The sequence below is a fragment of the Corapipo altera genome, unplaced genomic scaffold (assembly GCF_003945725.1).
Source record: "Corapipo altera isolate COAL_440 unplaced genomic scaffold, ASM394572v1 55, whole genome shotgun sequence".
Lineage (NCBI taxonomy): Eukaryota > Metazoa > Chordata > Aves > Passeriformes > Pipridae > Corapipo > Corapipo altera.
The window spans coordinates 10,807,177-10,820,941 of record NW_020884882.1 but is presented as its reverse complement, the minus strand read 5'-3'; the positions used below and the strand labels follow the sequence as shown (position 1 = coordinate 10,820,941).

Sequence of the window (13,765 nt, the reverse complement as noted above, 5' to 3'; positions counted from 1 at the left end):
TTACAAATCAATTCACCTAATTGACTGAAAGATATAATCCAACTTAGTTCTATCTTTTTTAAGTTTGGCTGCCGCATGCACTCAACTCCCTCTAGGTTGACTGTCAGGTTACTTTATTTCCCACTGAAACACACATTAAACATCTGCATTTAAAAAGTCTCCCCTCTGCATCTGGTAACACTTCAGACTTGCTTCGCAACCCTGCTAATACCCTGTTCTCCACACTGCTCACATCTAAAGCACGAGAATCTTATGCTTAAGGAAAATATTTGGGTAAGCATGTCACGGTACCTTGAAAGTATGGTGAATCGCTGGGTTGACTTATCAATTGATCTTCATCTGTTCAGATTTTGGAAGCTTTTCCTAACTTGTACCTGATTAATTCTGAAAGTAAAGAAAAAGAGTACAGCAATAAGGCATTTAAAACTTTAACTGCGTTTCTTAACTATAATTGTGTCTATTTAAAAGCATTTTATCAATTCTATAAATACATTTTCTGCAATGGGTTTCAAATTGAAAGGTAAGCAGGGAGCTGTTATGGTCTCTTCTGTAGAGAGCAGCTCTTTAAATGGCAGCCTGACATTACCAGAAAGGTATGCATTGGATGAAACCTCAATCTTCAGCCCAGTTACTGCACTTACATCGACTATTACTGACCAGATTCCCAAGCAGACGTGTCTGTATCACAAGCAGGAAACACGACGGTGCTGGATTTCCTACAGAGGATTTTTCTAGAATACAGCACGACTCCAACAACGGGGGCTCTCAGGACACAGCCATGGACATTTTTACCCCTGTGCCATAGAACGCGGGCAGCTAAAAACGATCCCTCACGTAATCATCATCAGTGACTACCACTGTACCACTGATGAAGAATTCAACAAAAAATTCCCACAAAAGGAACTTTTACCATCTCAAGCTCAGGTTTTTGAGATCCTTTCATTCAGTGCTTATAAACTTGTTGTCTGTGTAAACTAAACTAAGGCTGGTTTGCTTTGGTTTAGCCTAACTGGCTAAAGCTAAACCAAAGCCCTGTTAAAAAAAAATTAAGATCAATTAATTGATTTTTATAAGTGCTTTGAAATTAAACTGGTGATTTTCTTTTTCACCACTAAAAAGCCATGAAGATCCACATAAATAAGCCAACCTAGCACTGGGACCAGATGACACTTCAGAGAAAACTACTTTTTTCCCTCCAAGGACACAAGTCCAGACTGCTCTGGACTAAAGTCGAGACAAGAGGAATGCAGTCCAAGAGGGCACCCAAGCCAACCCATGGGCTGTAGGGCTCTGTCCCAGTCTAGGGCCAGAATGATGCTTTTCCCAGCTTCTGCTGCTCCTCTGGGAAGCTGTCTGCAAACTGAATTCATGTCTTTAAAGTCTTTTTTATGCACTGAGGAGAAACTCCTTTTTTTTCCCCCTTTTCCTTTAAACTGCAGCTTAGCAGCTAACAGTACCTTGACTGAGATCACTTACAGATGTATTTACTAAGACTGACTCTGCTCAGTGATCCTGATCCTAAGAAGCATATCCTAGATTAATTATTTTCTAGTTACTTCATAAAATCCAATTTTTTGTGTCATTAATGGACAAGAGAGCAAGTCCAGTATTATTTTTCTCTCTCCTCTGCAGTCACTCTTCTGCTTTGTGCTTAATAAAAATGATCATTAACAAATTTCTACTCTAGTAGAAGTCTCAGAAAACATTGTATTTCCTTGTTACACATACAAATCTCACCGAATACTACAGTATAAAACTTTCTCTTCAACTCTTGCTGCTGCTGACTGGGAAAACGCAATGCAGTGTTTGTCAAAAATCCTTTTTGTCCTTTTTTAGTTTTGGACAGGAGACTGAATTCATATGGACCATCCCCTTACGAGAAGATCATTCAATGTCTGGCATTAAAGTTCCAGTCCCTTCAAGCCTTTGACCTCCCTGCAGTGGAAGTAACTCATTCCTCCATCTCTACCCCAATTTCTTTAGGGAATATGAGAGCCCTGCATGCAAAACACTCTTTCTTTTATCCTGATGTAAGCGCTATTTGTTATACAAAAGGCAAGTTCTGCTGCTTCATGCAAAAATTAAAAAAAAACCTATAAACCAGAAGATGTCTCCAAAGACATAAACATCTGGGAACAGAGTGATAACAGGTAAGTACAAGAAATGGCCCGGACCAGGGTGAAGGAAGGATCAGCAAAAATGTTATTCCTATGTATCTGAGAGATCAGAGCACACTTTGTCACCACCTGTGAATTTTGCTGTAGGGATTATATCTGCAGCCGAGTTTGAAGGAAGTTAAAAGAGTAAGTTTCAAAAGAGCAAAGTGACAGCTTAACGACCCTTTAAAGAGAACTCTTTCTCTGGATAATGGGTGGCAAAGAACAGGAATGATTCTTGTTGAGAATTTACAGCAGGTCAATTACAACCACAACTGTCAGCAGAGTGTAATGCAAGGAAGCGATGGGATGATTGAGAACCAGGCAGAAGGAGCTCGCTCTCCATAAGGTACCCTTGGTACCTTGGAAAACGGAGATCTAGTTGAAAGGTGGCAAGATGACAAAAACAGCCGAAGAAGCAATCCAAGAAAATGGAAGAAGGTCGGCATTTCCAAACCAGTGAAGCATTAGGCCACTTCCCCCTTGCCTGACTATCAAAGACACTTGGTTGCAACTGCTATTTAACACTTCGAGGAGTTACTGATATGCAAGACAGGAAACCACAGCCTGGTAGAGTAAAAGCTATACCCCAGTCAAAACTGTATCAACACAGAAGCACATAATATAGGCACAGTTACAGTAACTAATTATTATTAGTGTATTATCCATTTAAGGAGAAATATCTTTACATGAAAATTGTAATTGCAACGCATCAAAATAAAAGAAAACATAAATGTGTGTCATAGGACATGTCTAACTTTTGAAAGCAACCCAAACTCCTTTAACTCTTTTTCTTTCCTTCTGTTGGAAACATGCACCAAAGAATGTGCCTACATTTTGGAACTCATTTTTCTTTTGTTCTCTACTAAATATCCAAATTTAAGATAAAATACAAAGGCTACATTTATATAAACAAATATTTGGACACATTAGGGATAATCACCCCAGTACTGGGTTTCATTTAGACATTTTATAAGTACAGGGATAACCTTATGAAGTCTTATTCTGCCCCTTGGCAAAGTGGGTGCAGGAGGGGTGTGTTGAGGGAACAGCAGGCCAGGGGCTGCTGTTATGGCCACCCGGTAACTCAAGGGTAAATCAGAGCAGTTCTCAGGTTAATCTTGTCTGTGCCGGAGACTGATTCAGGACAACCAACTACAGAATCTCAGGGGGTCAAAGATGACCCCCAATTGCATAATTGCATAATTGGCCCTCCCAGTCCCTCCGGGAGACACAATTCTTCACATCTTCACAGACTGAAAAATAACCACCGGTACATGCTTCAAACAGAGACTAGATACAAAACGTCTGTAAACACCAGTTACAAAATTGCAGCTTCTCAAGATTTCATGTATTTCCTATGTATACCAATAGGAAGTATTTCTCAGAATTACCTGAATATTTAGTATTATTTGTGCAAAAACAGATGGAACAAAATATTTGCTTCGAAATATAATAATGGTACAGGTTATTCTGAAACTATTTCCAACATGCATATAGCTATCTTCTTAGCTAATGAGAAGGGTGAAACTTAAATAACTAATACCTTAGTTACTATATATCTTAATCAATGGAGAAACAAACAACACCTTTTGGATAATTATAAATAAATTGATAAAAATTGCAAAATAATTATAGTGCACATAGTAATGTGCACTTGAGGGGTCTTAACTTTGACTACTATAATTTTCCTTTGTCTAATAACAACAGGAAAAGATCAGCTTTCATTATCTTCCTCAACAAATCATGCCATCACTAATTTTATTTTTATCTTCCAATCATTTCTCTTTTAACTTAGAAGTCTTCTTTAGCAGTAAGATGAACAAAGTCATAAGAAGCCTTTGCATATTGCACTTCAACAGTTTAAGCACAACCACACACAGCAGAGAATAGAAAGGTAAAAAATCATACCTGGTTTCAAAAATAATGAAAGATTTTCTATAAGCGAGTATCTTGTCTTATATTTCAAAATACCTACAGCTTGTAGTATGATTTACATCACTATTTGAAAGTTCAATCCATAAAACATGTTAGCTTACTGCAGCAAACTAAGATAAATAAGGACAGTTGAAATTATATTTATACATTTCTTTAAAAATGGTATTTATATACATCTACAGAGAAGAAAAAGATATGTTCTGCATTTTATGCCATGGGAATATTTCATACCAATCACAACTTGTATTACATCAGAAACACGAACAATAAAAGCCTGGCAGTAAGCAGCAAGACACTGGACATCAAGATTTTCCATTTTTTAAATAAATAATATTCTGATTGGATCATTTAAAAGGGTGCATGAGGCAAAACAGTAACACAAAAAAGAATATAAAAATGTATAATATAAACATAGCTTTCAAAACAGAAAGGCACAGCTAATCAAGACAATCGAGAGTACATGATTAATATGATTTGCAAAATTTATTACTGAGCTTCACTGTTAAAGGTAATATTATTCAAACTACACTGTCACAGTTATTGCAGATTAAGGATTTCAAATTAGCTCCTCGTGTATATCATTATTTTGAGTGGCTGCATTTTATCTGTCTAATTTTAAATTACTGTAGGCAGATGAAAGTCATCTTAAAATCTGACTCATAATTCAGGTACCATACCACTAACCTTAACAGAGATGCTGGTTCTTACACAGGTACACCACTATTTTCAATGTAAACAAAGGACACTGGCATGCACCCCGGGCTAAGGATGTCAGCATTTTTCAAACACCTTTCTGACTGTTCCATTTTATGGTGATGCAATATGACCTACATTTTCAACGGCCAAAGAGAGACAGAGAGATAGAAAGGGAGGAGACAGAGAAAAGAAAGACAGACAGACCTTTGCTGTCCTTATCCTCCACCAGCTACAGCTTTAACTGTCCCTCATGGGGATGGTAATGGGCAAGAAAAAGCAGAATAACCTTATCGTAAATTCTGAATGAGAAGCTAAAGATAGGCTAGCATAAGAAACAGCCAAATTTTTTTCCTTCAATCCTGTGAACGAGTACATAGTGACACCCTCAACAGGAAAGAACAGCAGAATCAATAATTTTATAATCAGTTCCCAGAACAAAGCTGTCTGCAATAGGGATGCTTATTTTACCACCGTGTATTTTCTCTTTATGCTCCTACCACTTCATTTCTATGTATTCCCTTTAGATCTCAAAATGAAACACAAAATAATCCATATCATTATCATCATTTTTACAGACAGAGAAATTCAGGAAGGAGGAGTGATTTGCCCACAGTTACATACCAGGCCCAAGGCAGGCTTGGGAACAGAAAGCATCACTCTTCATTATCTCTGTCCTGTGCAATCTATTAGGGACTGTGATACCTGTCATCCCAATATATAATCTTGACATAATACCAGAATTATCTCTATCTTGTATTTCTTGCACATGAACTTCACACAGGAATCTGTACTAAATTGCTGCTAACCCCCAGAAAGCTTTCCCTCACAAACGATGGTCCACATTTCTCAAACTGGCTCTGGAAATGCACTTGACTGTGAACTGTACAACTCGGCTCTAGAAACATCAATGATATTTTTCATCATAAACATGTAAAAATATAGACCTAATTAAAGCTTTGGTTGGTTGGTTGTGGGGTTTTTTTCATTCTTCTGCAACTGAAGCATTTTTCCTTTCTAAAATCAGTAGTTTTCCACAACTAAAACTAGCGTGTTCAGAAATTAAAAGCTTGTTGCTAGGACTGTATTAAGGAAAAATCAAGATCTTGTGATTTTCAGTTACTCTTCTTCAGTGCAAAAAATGCCCTGTAGAATATCTGCAAAGCAGTTAGAGGATCAGAGTCCCTTTACTAATGGTGGTAGTTAATATAACACGCAAAACAACAGTAAACAATTTCCTTATCATTAAAACTGAAGGCCAAAACATAATCTTAAGTTATACTGTAAATCCAGAATTACTCCAGCTCTTTCCAAAGAGTTTCTTGGGATTTGCATATAGGTAAACAAGACTGTAATTTGGCACTGTGTTTGAAACCAGAGATCAACAACATGGATAGATTAATCCTGGGTTTGAACTGTATTTATGATAACAATAGCTTTCTTATCAAGCAGCATTTACTTCGTGAAGAGCAATCAGCCTTGCACAGCAAGTGGTGAGAAGCTGTTGCTCATTTGCCTGAGTGCTGCTGCCTTTTCTAACAGCAACTTTACATCAGACTGTTCAGCAGTGAGGAGTTAGGGAGGTAAACAGCATCTGTACGAAGAAAGGGAGAGAAAAAACTTAAAGTTCGTTCTCCTGTAAAGAGAAGAGACAGAGGAGAGAATCAAGAGACAAACTGATAACATGTATGAAGGAAGGGAATTACCTGTGATGGGAAGGAGTTTGGAAATTGAGAGAGGATTGACACTGCAAAGGGAGCAGGGGGGGGCAGGAAGGTGGGGGAAGACATAAGGTCTTAAGCAAAACGAGAACAGTTTCTCCTTCAACACTTGCCCATGAGGCTGTGAGAAAATCCCCATTCAATTAAATAAAATTACAATCACACATATCTCCACTCCTATTATCCCTGGCTGAACCTTAGTCAATCAATTTTACTCACTGAAACTGAATTTAGTGGGAAACTGGTATTTCTTCCATTATAAACAAATTTATTTCAGTTAATCTAGGATAGGAGTCATGCTGATACAAAAGATATCTCTTCAGTATTGTCAGCATTATTAAAGCTCTCTTTGTGAATGTTTCACTGCAACATTTTCTCTTACTTTTTTTTATTTTTTTCCCCCCTTCTTCTGTCGCAGTTCAGAAGGGGAAAAAGTTGAGGTGACACTTTTATTGCTGTCCAACACCATAAAAATTCCAGCTAGAGAAGCCAAGCAGTGCAGGGATTTGCAGGGTTCAAGCCCAGCATCCATCCCAGAACGACTGTTCCCTTCGCCTACCAGTGACTGCCATCTAGAGTCAGAGCGCATCGGCTCACACGGAACAGGGTGGGAACAAGGACAGAAATGGTCCAGCAATGAGAGAAATGCCAATTCCAGCCAAAAAAACCCCAGGAACTCACATTCTAGAAAGTTACTACTAGCTTAAAAGATTAAATTATTTAGGTTTCTCTTCTTAACATGCGATGTTATGAACTCGTGACTAACGAGCATCTGGCCCATGTCTTCCTGCTTGTCTCCGAAAACTTCAATTTTGTTATAAACGTGCAAGTTGTACACGTGGGAAAACTAGATATAAAATAGCACTATACTGCTCTTCAAGTAAATCCTGTGTTTCAGTTTGTTTGCTAAGAAATATGCTGGGCCATGCTAAGAAACTGAATACAGAATCTCATCATTAGCTGAAGATGCAACAGTGACATTTCAAAGACCACCTGTGTTAAAATGCTGACAAGGCTTTAACATTCATGACATTAGTGATATTAATAAGATGAAAAATGTCTTTTTAGTTGCATGAAACTTCGTTTAAAAACCTTACCATTTTCATTTTAAGAAATATATTCATACTGACCCAAATATACGAGTGTCTTAAATGTCTACAAAAGCCCACCTGAGCCAACAGCTCTTCTCACACACTGTAAACTTGACTCATATTTATATAATTAATTCACAGCTGTTTATTATACTATATAAAAATCATATCTTTTTCTAACTACTACTTATGTAGCTATTAATAAAGCACCTAATACTCATGCATTAATCAACTGCTAGATACTCTTTAACTGAATAAAAGGAAGAATTTTTTGTTATCATTTACCTGGAGAATATAATAATTTGCATTTTAAAATATTCCCAGTAGCAGTTACCTTCTCTGCAAAGCATAAGCAGATATGAAGTCACAGCCATGTAAGTAGAGTGTTAGCATACTCTTTAGCTATTAAAATAATTTATTAGCTATGACTAATAATGCCTTGTGAAGAAATCAGTTCTCGTTTCCTCACTGCTGCTCATGGACAAGAAGACTGGTAATGAAGCATTATAAAAACACAAGATTTCTTCTCACGTTTGTTGTTGCATTAGATACACAACCTCCAGGTCCCACAGTATCCATCCTCTCACTGCTAGTTCCACTAAGAAATTAATTTTTCCTAAGGGGAAACATATTCACAGATAAAATGAAATTAAACGGGATTACAAAGCTTGCTGTTGAACACGGCTATGTATGAACCTTAGGCCAAGCTGTAGTTACTGAAATCAACAGTTTTCTCCTGGTGCATGGATGCAGCCAGCTGGAACAATTGCTCATTCTGATCCACACTCAGGGTGTGTTTTTCTCCACAAGGAACTCCACAAATCCCCCTAGTTTTTCCAAGCAGAATAACAATTCTGTAACTGGCCTGAATGCAACATTACAGCAGAGAAGAATATTTAAACAGAAGGACGACAGGGACTCATTATAGCATTGTCCTAGAGGACATGCAAGAAGCACTCCCCCCAAAAAACCAAACCTGTTGAAAACACCTTTCCTTGACAACTATCACAGATCCAACAAATTTCAGTTGAAAGTGAACTGATAAACAGGTTACAGGAGTGAAAAGCAGGTTTCAGCATCTATCATGTGCTCTGATCCTATAGAATCTGTCCAAGGTGTAGTTACAGATCTGTTAACTAAAGGAGAGATCGAAGGAACTACCAAAGGTCAGACAGCCCATCCCTCAGCCCCAGGGCATGATAATTAAACGACCTGGTGGGAACAATACAGGCAATCAAACCTGTTCTTAAAGACCTGGGGCAATGGATGCACCACTGTTCCTACAATGGTGATTACTCCAACCTTTCAATACTTCCACTAGAAAACTGTGTTCGTCCATGATCAGTCTTCATCGCTGCAATATGGTCTATTCCTTTCCCCACCTGACACAATGCCCTTCAACAGATCCCTGTTCTCACCCTCTCAGTCCCCTCTTGTTTAAGTTAAGGGATTGCATTCTTGTGGCACACATTGTTTATACATCATGTTTTTTAGACATTTAAGCAACTGCACGGGCATCTTCATACTTCCTCTTTTCTAATTTCATTCAATGCTGTTCTCCATGTGTGCAGTTAATTAATACTTTCTTTCAGAACTAAACCAGACCAAGGAGAGTTATTTTCAAATTCAGCATCTTTAATTTTTTTATATAGACTTTTTTTGTCTAAAAAAGTTTAGGAAGCTCAGCTAGAACACAGTAGGCACTCCTTTCCTATGCAGTGATTTTATTTATAAGTAAACCAAATAAAAGCATAGATGATATTCCTATCACTTTAAAAATTCAAGTCATGTTTCTGATTTAATAGACATCACTATTATGATGTGAGCACAAATATAAAAAGGAGGTTGGCCCCATTGTCCTGCAACAAAACTATGCACTTTCCCATTGATATCAGGGATGGTGCACAAAGAAGAGCTGTGAAGAACCAGAAACACACAAAAATACTCATCAAGTGTCAAGAAAAATAAAAAGCCAAAAATTTATCTGAAAGCTTCAAAGTAAATCTCCAAAATTATGACCACATAAAAGCAAGGGGTTTTTTTTTCACATATCCTCCAGTATTTTATTTATGTGCATAAACCCTCAATAGCTACATTTTCTCTTTTCAAAGTATTTCTATTTCTAGCACAAATTTTACTCTTAAGATTTAAATTCTCTGATAACAACAGACAACTATATCACATATCAACATTCCTCTCGATGAAGACACTTTCCTGGGAAGATCTTTGACTTGATATCAGAGATCATGGAATTTCCAATTACTCCTTCCTCCTTTCTCAACAAAAAGGATAATGGAGCGTAGCCAAGTCTGGGCCCTGCTGACAGCTGGATTAGCAGAAATCATTCCTTTAACTACACTGACACATAGTTAAGGTAATATTTTCCTACTTCTGTAGCTTTGTCCAAAAGAATTACCTTTTGTCACGAATTACTGTAGCACATCTCAATCACTACACACAGTGCTGTACCCTGCCCACACCTCCCAGCAGCTGCCTTGTGCTAGGGCTGCCCGTTACTTATTTTTCCCCAAGCCATGACAGTATCGCAGCTGCTTAAAAGACACCACCTGCACAGAAGCCAGCAGTGAACAACTGCTTATTTAAAGACAACTTTACTTGCCAAGTGACTTTAAGAGGCCTCTTCAAGGGAGCAACACATTCTCATAGCATCCATCTCAAAAGAAGATACAGAACAGCAATTACACTGACTGATATGAACAGAAAGAGAAGAAAGTGTAGGTTGCAAAATGGCTGCCTTAGAGTTGAAACTCTCGTGCCAAATTTAGTAGGCCAGTCCTAGAAAGACATGATGAGGAGCAGACACTGTGAAGAGGCAATTACAAATCAAGATTTGATAAGAATAATCCAGTCATTGGGAAACCCATTACCTGTATTACATCGTATTACAAGGCTACACCAATATTTGAGAGGACAAGTAAAGTTCAAAATCCCTTCAAGAGCTTGCAAGACCAGGACAGATTTCTTTAATATAAACATTTGAAAACAACAGTTCTTGAGCTATTTCCTTCCATTTGTTTGATGACATGAACCACAGTTACAGTCAGTTGCTTGTGCAAGTCTTCCACACAACAACAGGAAAGAAAAGCTCCACCAGAAAACCTGACTGTAACTATCACACTATTCCAATTCAAGCAAAGTGGCTGCAGCTCAAGTGCCATTAAGGTACTTTTAAAATTAAATTTCAAACTAATAACATTTTTTTTAAAAAATCCTGTATGTTTTATTTTAATCTACATGCGTACAGTTTATTTCAGGATATGTTATTGTTCAACACCATCCTAACTTTATATATAAATACATATATACACACACATACCAAAAACCACAAGCAGATCTCAAAAATGAACAAAAAACCACCAACTCATAACTGCCAAAGTGACACTGGAATGAAACCAAAGTGAAAATATTTACTGTGAACCACAAAATCACAGGTGCATACTTGCAGTTATTATTAGCGTGTCTTTGTTTTACTCTCACCTCCTACAAGCCACTCTTTATTCATCAAAGTTATAAAATCCGATTTATCTGCCTTGCCTCTTTTATTAGTTCAATTCTCTCCATCCATAATCAAAATTTAAATTTTTATTACAATAAAAGTGAAAGGCAGGGGACCAAAAGGGACTCTGGTTTTCAAACATTTTGCACTAACGTTTTGCAAAAAAAACCCCAAATCCCAACAAGCCACCATGAAAGGTGTTTATGTCACCTTTACTGAACCATTATTATAAGAAAAGTTACCTTGTAACCTAGTTAAAACACTATTATAAAAATAGATACATTGTTACATATGTTTGTAACTACTATTAAGAGAAATAAAACTTCGGGCTCAGTGTTTTGGGCACACATATAACCACTTTCATATCTCAATTGAAAATTTACATGTATATATAAATACATATGTATACACACACACTTCATAGAGAATGTATTTTGTGTCTAATTCCCCTTTTTCCCAATGTTTGACATTAATTTATGTATTTACTTTTTGCAACTCACCAAAACATTTTTTTTACAAAGAAGATTACTTTATTCCACAACTTGTTTCGGGTTGTTTTTTTCTGTTTCTTATACTTCCCAAACTCAAATTCTATCCCCGCTTGCAAATAAAGTATGGAAATCACCAGGGAAGTACTCATACATCTTGAACAGAACCTGACCTGCAATGCAAAAATTATCTTGATTGTTCTTCTTCACTTCTGAAATTACTAGTTTGCTTTAATGGATTATTCCCTTAAACACCTTAGTCCTCAGTCATCGAATATCTCCTGTGTTGGGCTACACCACTGTGTTCAGTTTGTCTTTCTCACAGCAACACCACCTCATACTAGTCAACAGTCTGGTGATTACAAAATTCACTCTGATGGAAAGAATTATGGGCATTAATCCCCTCAGGAAGGAGGATAGCTGGGTTGAAGTCTCCCACACATGTGGTGAGCAGTCTAGCGGATAACAGCTCTGCTAATGACGAAAAGGGAACCAGAACCATCGCCACCTCCTGGGTTTTGAAAGCAAAGATTGACCTTTGCTCCCTTTTTGAAAGAAAGGGCTTATGATCCTAATTTCAAGAGAGCATGAATCCAAAATGCTCCCTAGAGAAAGGTGCTTAGCCCTGGATAGAGGCAGGATTTAAGCATGTTCCTACTTCAGCTACTGCATAGAAAATGTGCAGATTCATCATCTCCTTCAAAGGTGCTCTGGCTGGTATAATTTTAACAAAACACGAGCAGATACTAAATCATTCGGCCCCCTCCACCCTCATGGAATCACGAGCCAGCTGGCCTCAGCCAGACCAACCTTCCCTTTGGTACAATAAACTTGAGACAGGTAAGGAAATGCCAAAACCTGGACCTGCCCCTTCTGGATCTGAGAGCCTCTGCTGGAAATGCCAAGTTCCCCTCTCATCATTGAAATATTTGTTTAAACCATCTGCTTTGACAGCAACTGAAACAAAAGTTTAGAAGCAACACTTGGTCTCCTGGAAAAAGAAAAAGAAACTGAGGAGAGTGTGCCTTCTTCCCAAGCAGGCCATAACTTCTCTTTGGGGTTTTACCCTGCTTCCAGTCATTATCAGTGGGATAATGGTGGTGAGAAACAGAGTGTTTTCATAGAATCACAGAGCGTCTTGAGTTGGAAGGGTCCCGAAAGACCACTGAGTCCAACTCCTGGCCCTGCACAGGACAGGCCTGAGAATCCCCACATGTCTGAGAGCCCCATTTCCCTGGGGAGCCCATTCCAGTGCTCAACCAGTGCCATCCATATTCGATGCAACATATGACATCCTAAAACCTAAACCTGAGCAGGCATCACTAAAAGTGCGCAATCATGCCTCCAATTATTTCTGTTTCACTGCTCAGGCTTGTACCTCACTCAGAAATCAGGGGGTGAGAACATGTGTCAGTGTATCATGTTTTATGGGAACTGTAAATTGTAGCTGTGCTTAAACACTACCCACTGACAGAGTTTCTCTATTACAAGAAAATAAACCACAAAATAATCCAAAGCAAAATATAAACCAAATTTAAAATGAGAAACAGATGTTTATCGATAGAGACCTGATACCCTCTTTCTTCATCTCCTGAGATAGAAGCCTTTCTTTCAACTACTGTCCATAACACAGCCAAGCTCTAAGTCTTACTAAATTTCTACGTCTTCTTTTACAGATTTGGACTGCTTTTAAAAAAATTAAAAAAAAAAAAAAAAGAAGAAAGAAAACAAACTGAACCAACTAATTTTATTAAACTTTGAAAAGCTGACTCAGAAGCTGCGCAATAGCTCTGATTCAGCTTTCTTAGCCGAGTCAAAGCATCTGGGCACGTGATTCAGAAAACAGCACTCTTTCAAAGGAGGAAATGCCTGTTTTCCCTTGTAATCTTCGTACAAAATTTCTTTGGTAGCACTAACATTTATTTTAACATGATAGAAGTAAATATGATATTCACAACTGTCTTATTGTGCATCCAATGTTTCCAACCACAGTTAAATACAAACATTTACCATGTGGCCCAATGCCAGCAAAGACAAATTTTCATCTAAGTCAGTAGTAAAACCTCAGTCAACATCTACTTCTTCCTCTGAAAATTCTGGCACGACACTGATCACTATCAAAGCCATGAACCGAAGGACTTGGGAAGTAAAAAAAAATAAA

At 37.8% G+C, this 13,765-nt stretch overlaps 1 protein-coding gene across 4 annotated transcripts in view; it reads right to left on the bottom strand.

Moving 5' to 3' along the window:
• The window catches only part of ATXN7 (ataxin 7), an 86,349-nt gene that overhangs the window by 67,866 nt on the left and 4,718 nt on the right, over positions 1-13,765 (bottom strand). For all 4 annotated transcript variants that reach the window (XM_027640649.1, XM_027640646.1, XM_027640647.1 and 1 more), the window contains exon 2: positions 292-384. The gene's annotated coding sequence lies outside the window, so the exon portion shown is untranslated. The remainder of the gene's footprint in view (positions 1-291; positions 385-13,765) is intronic.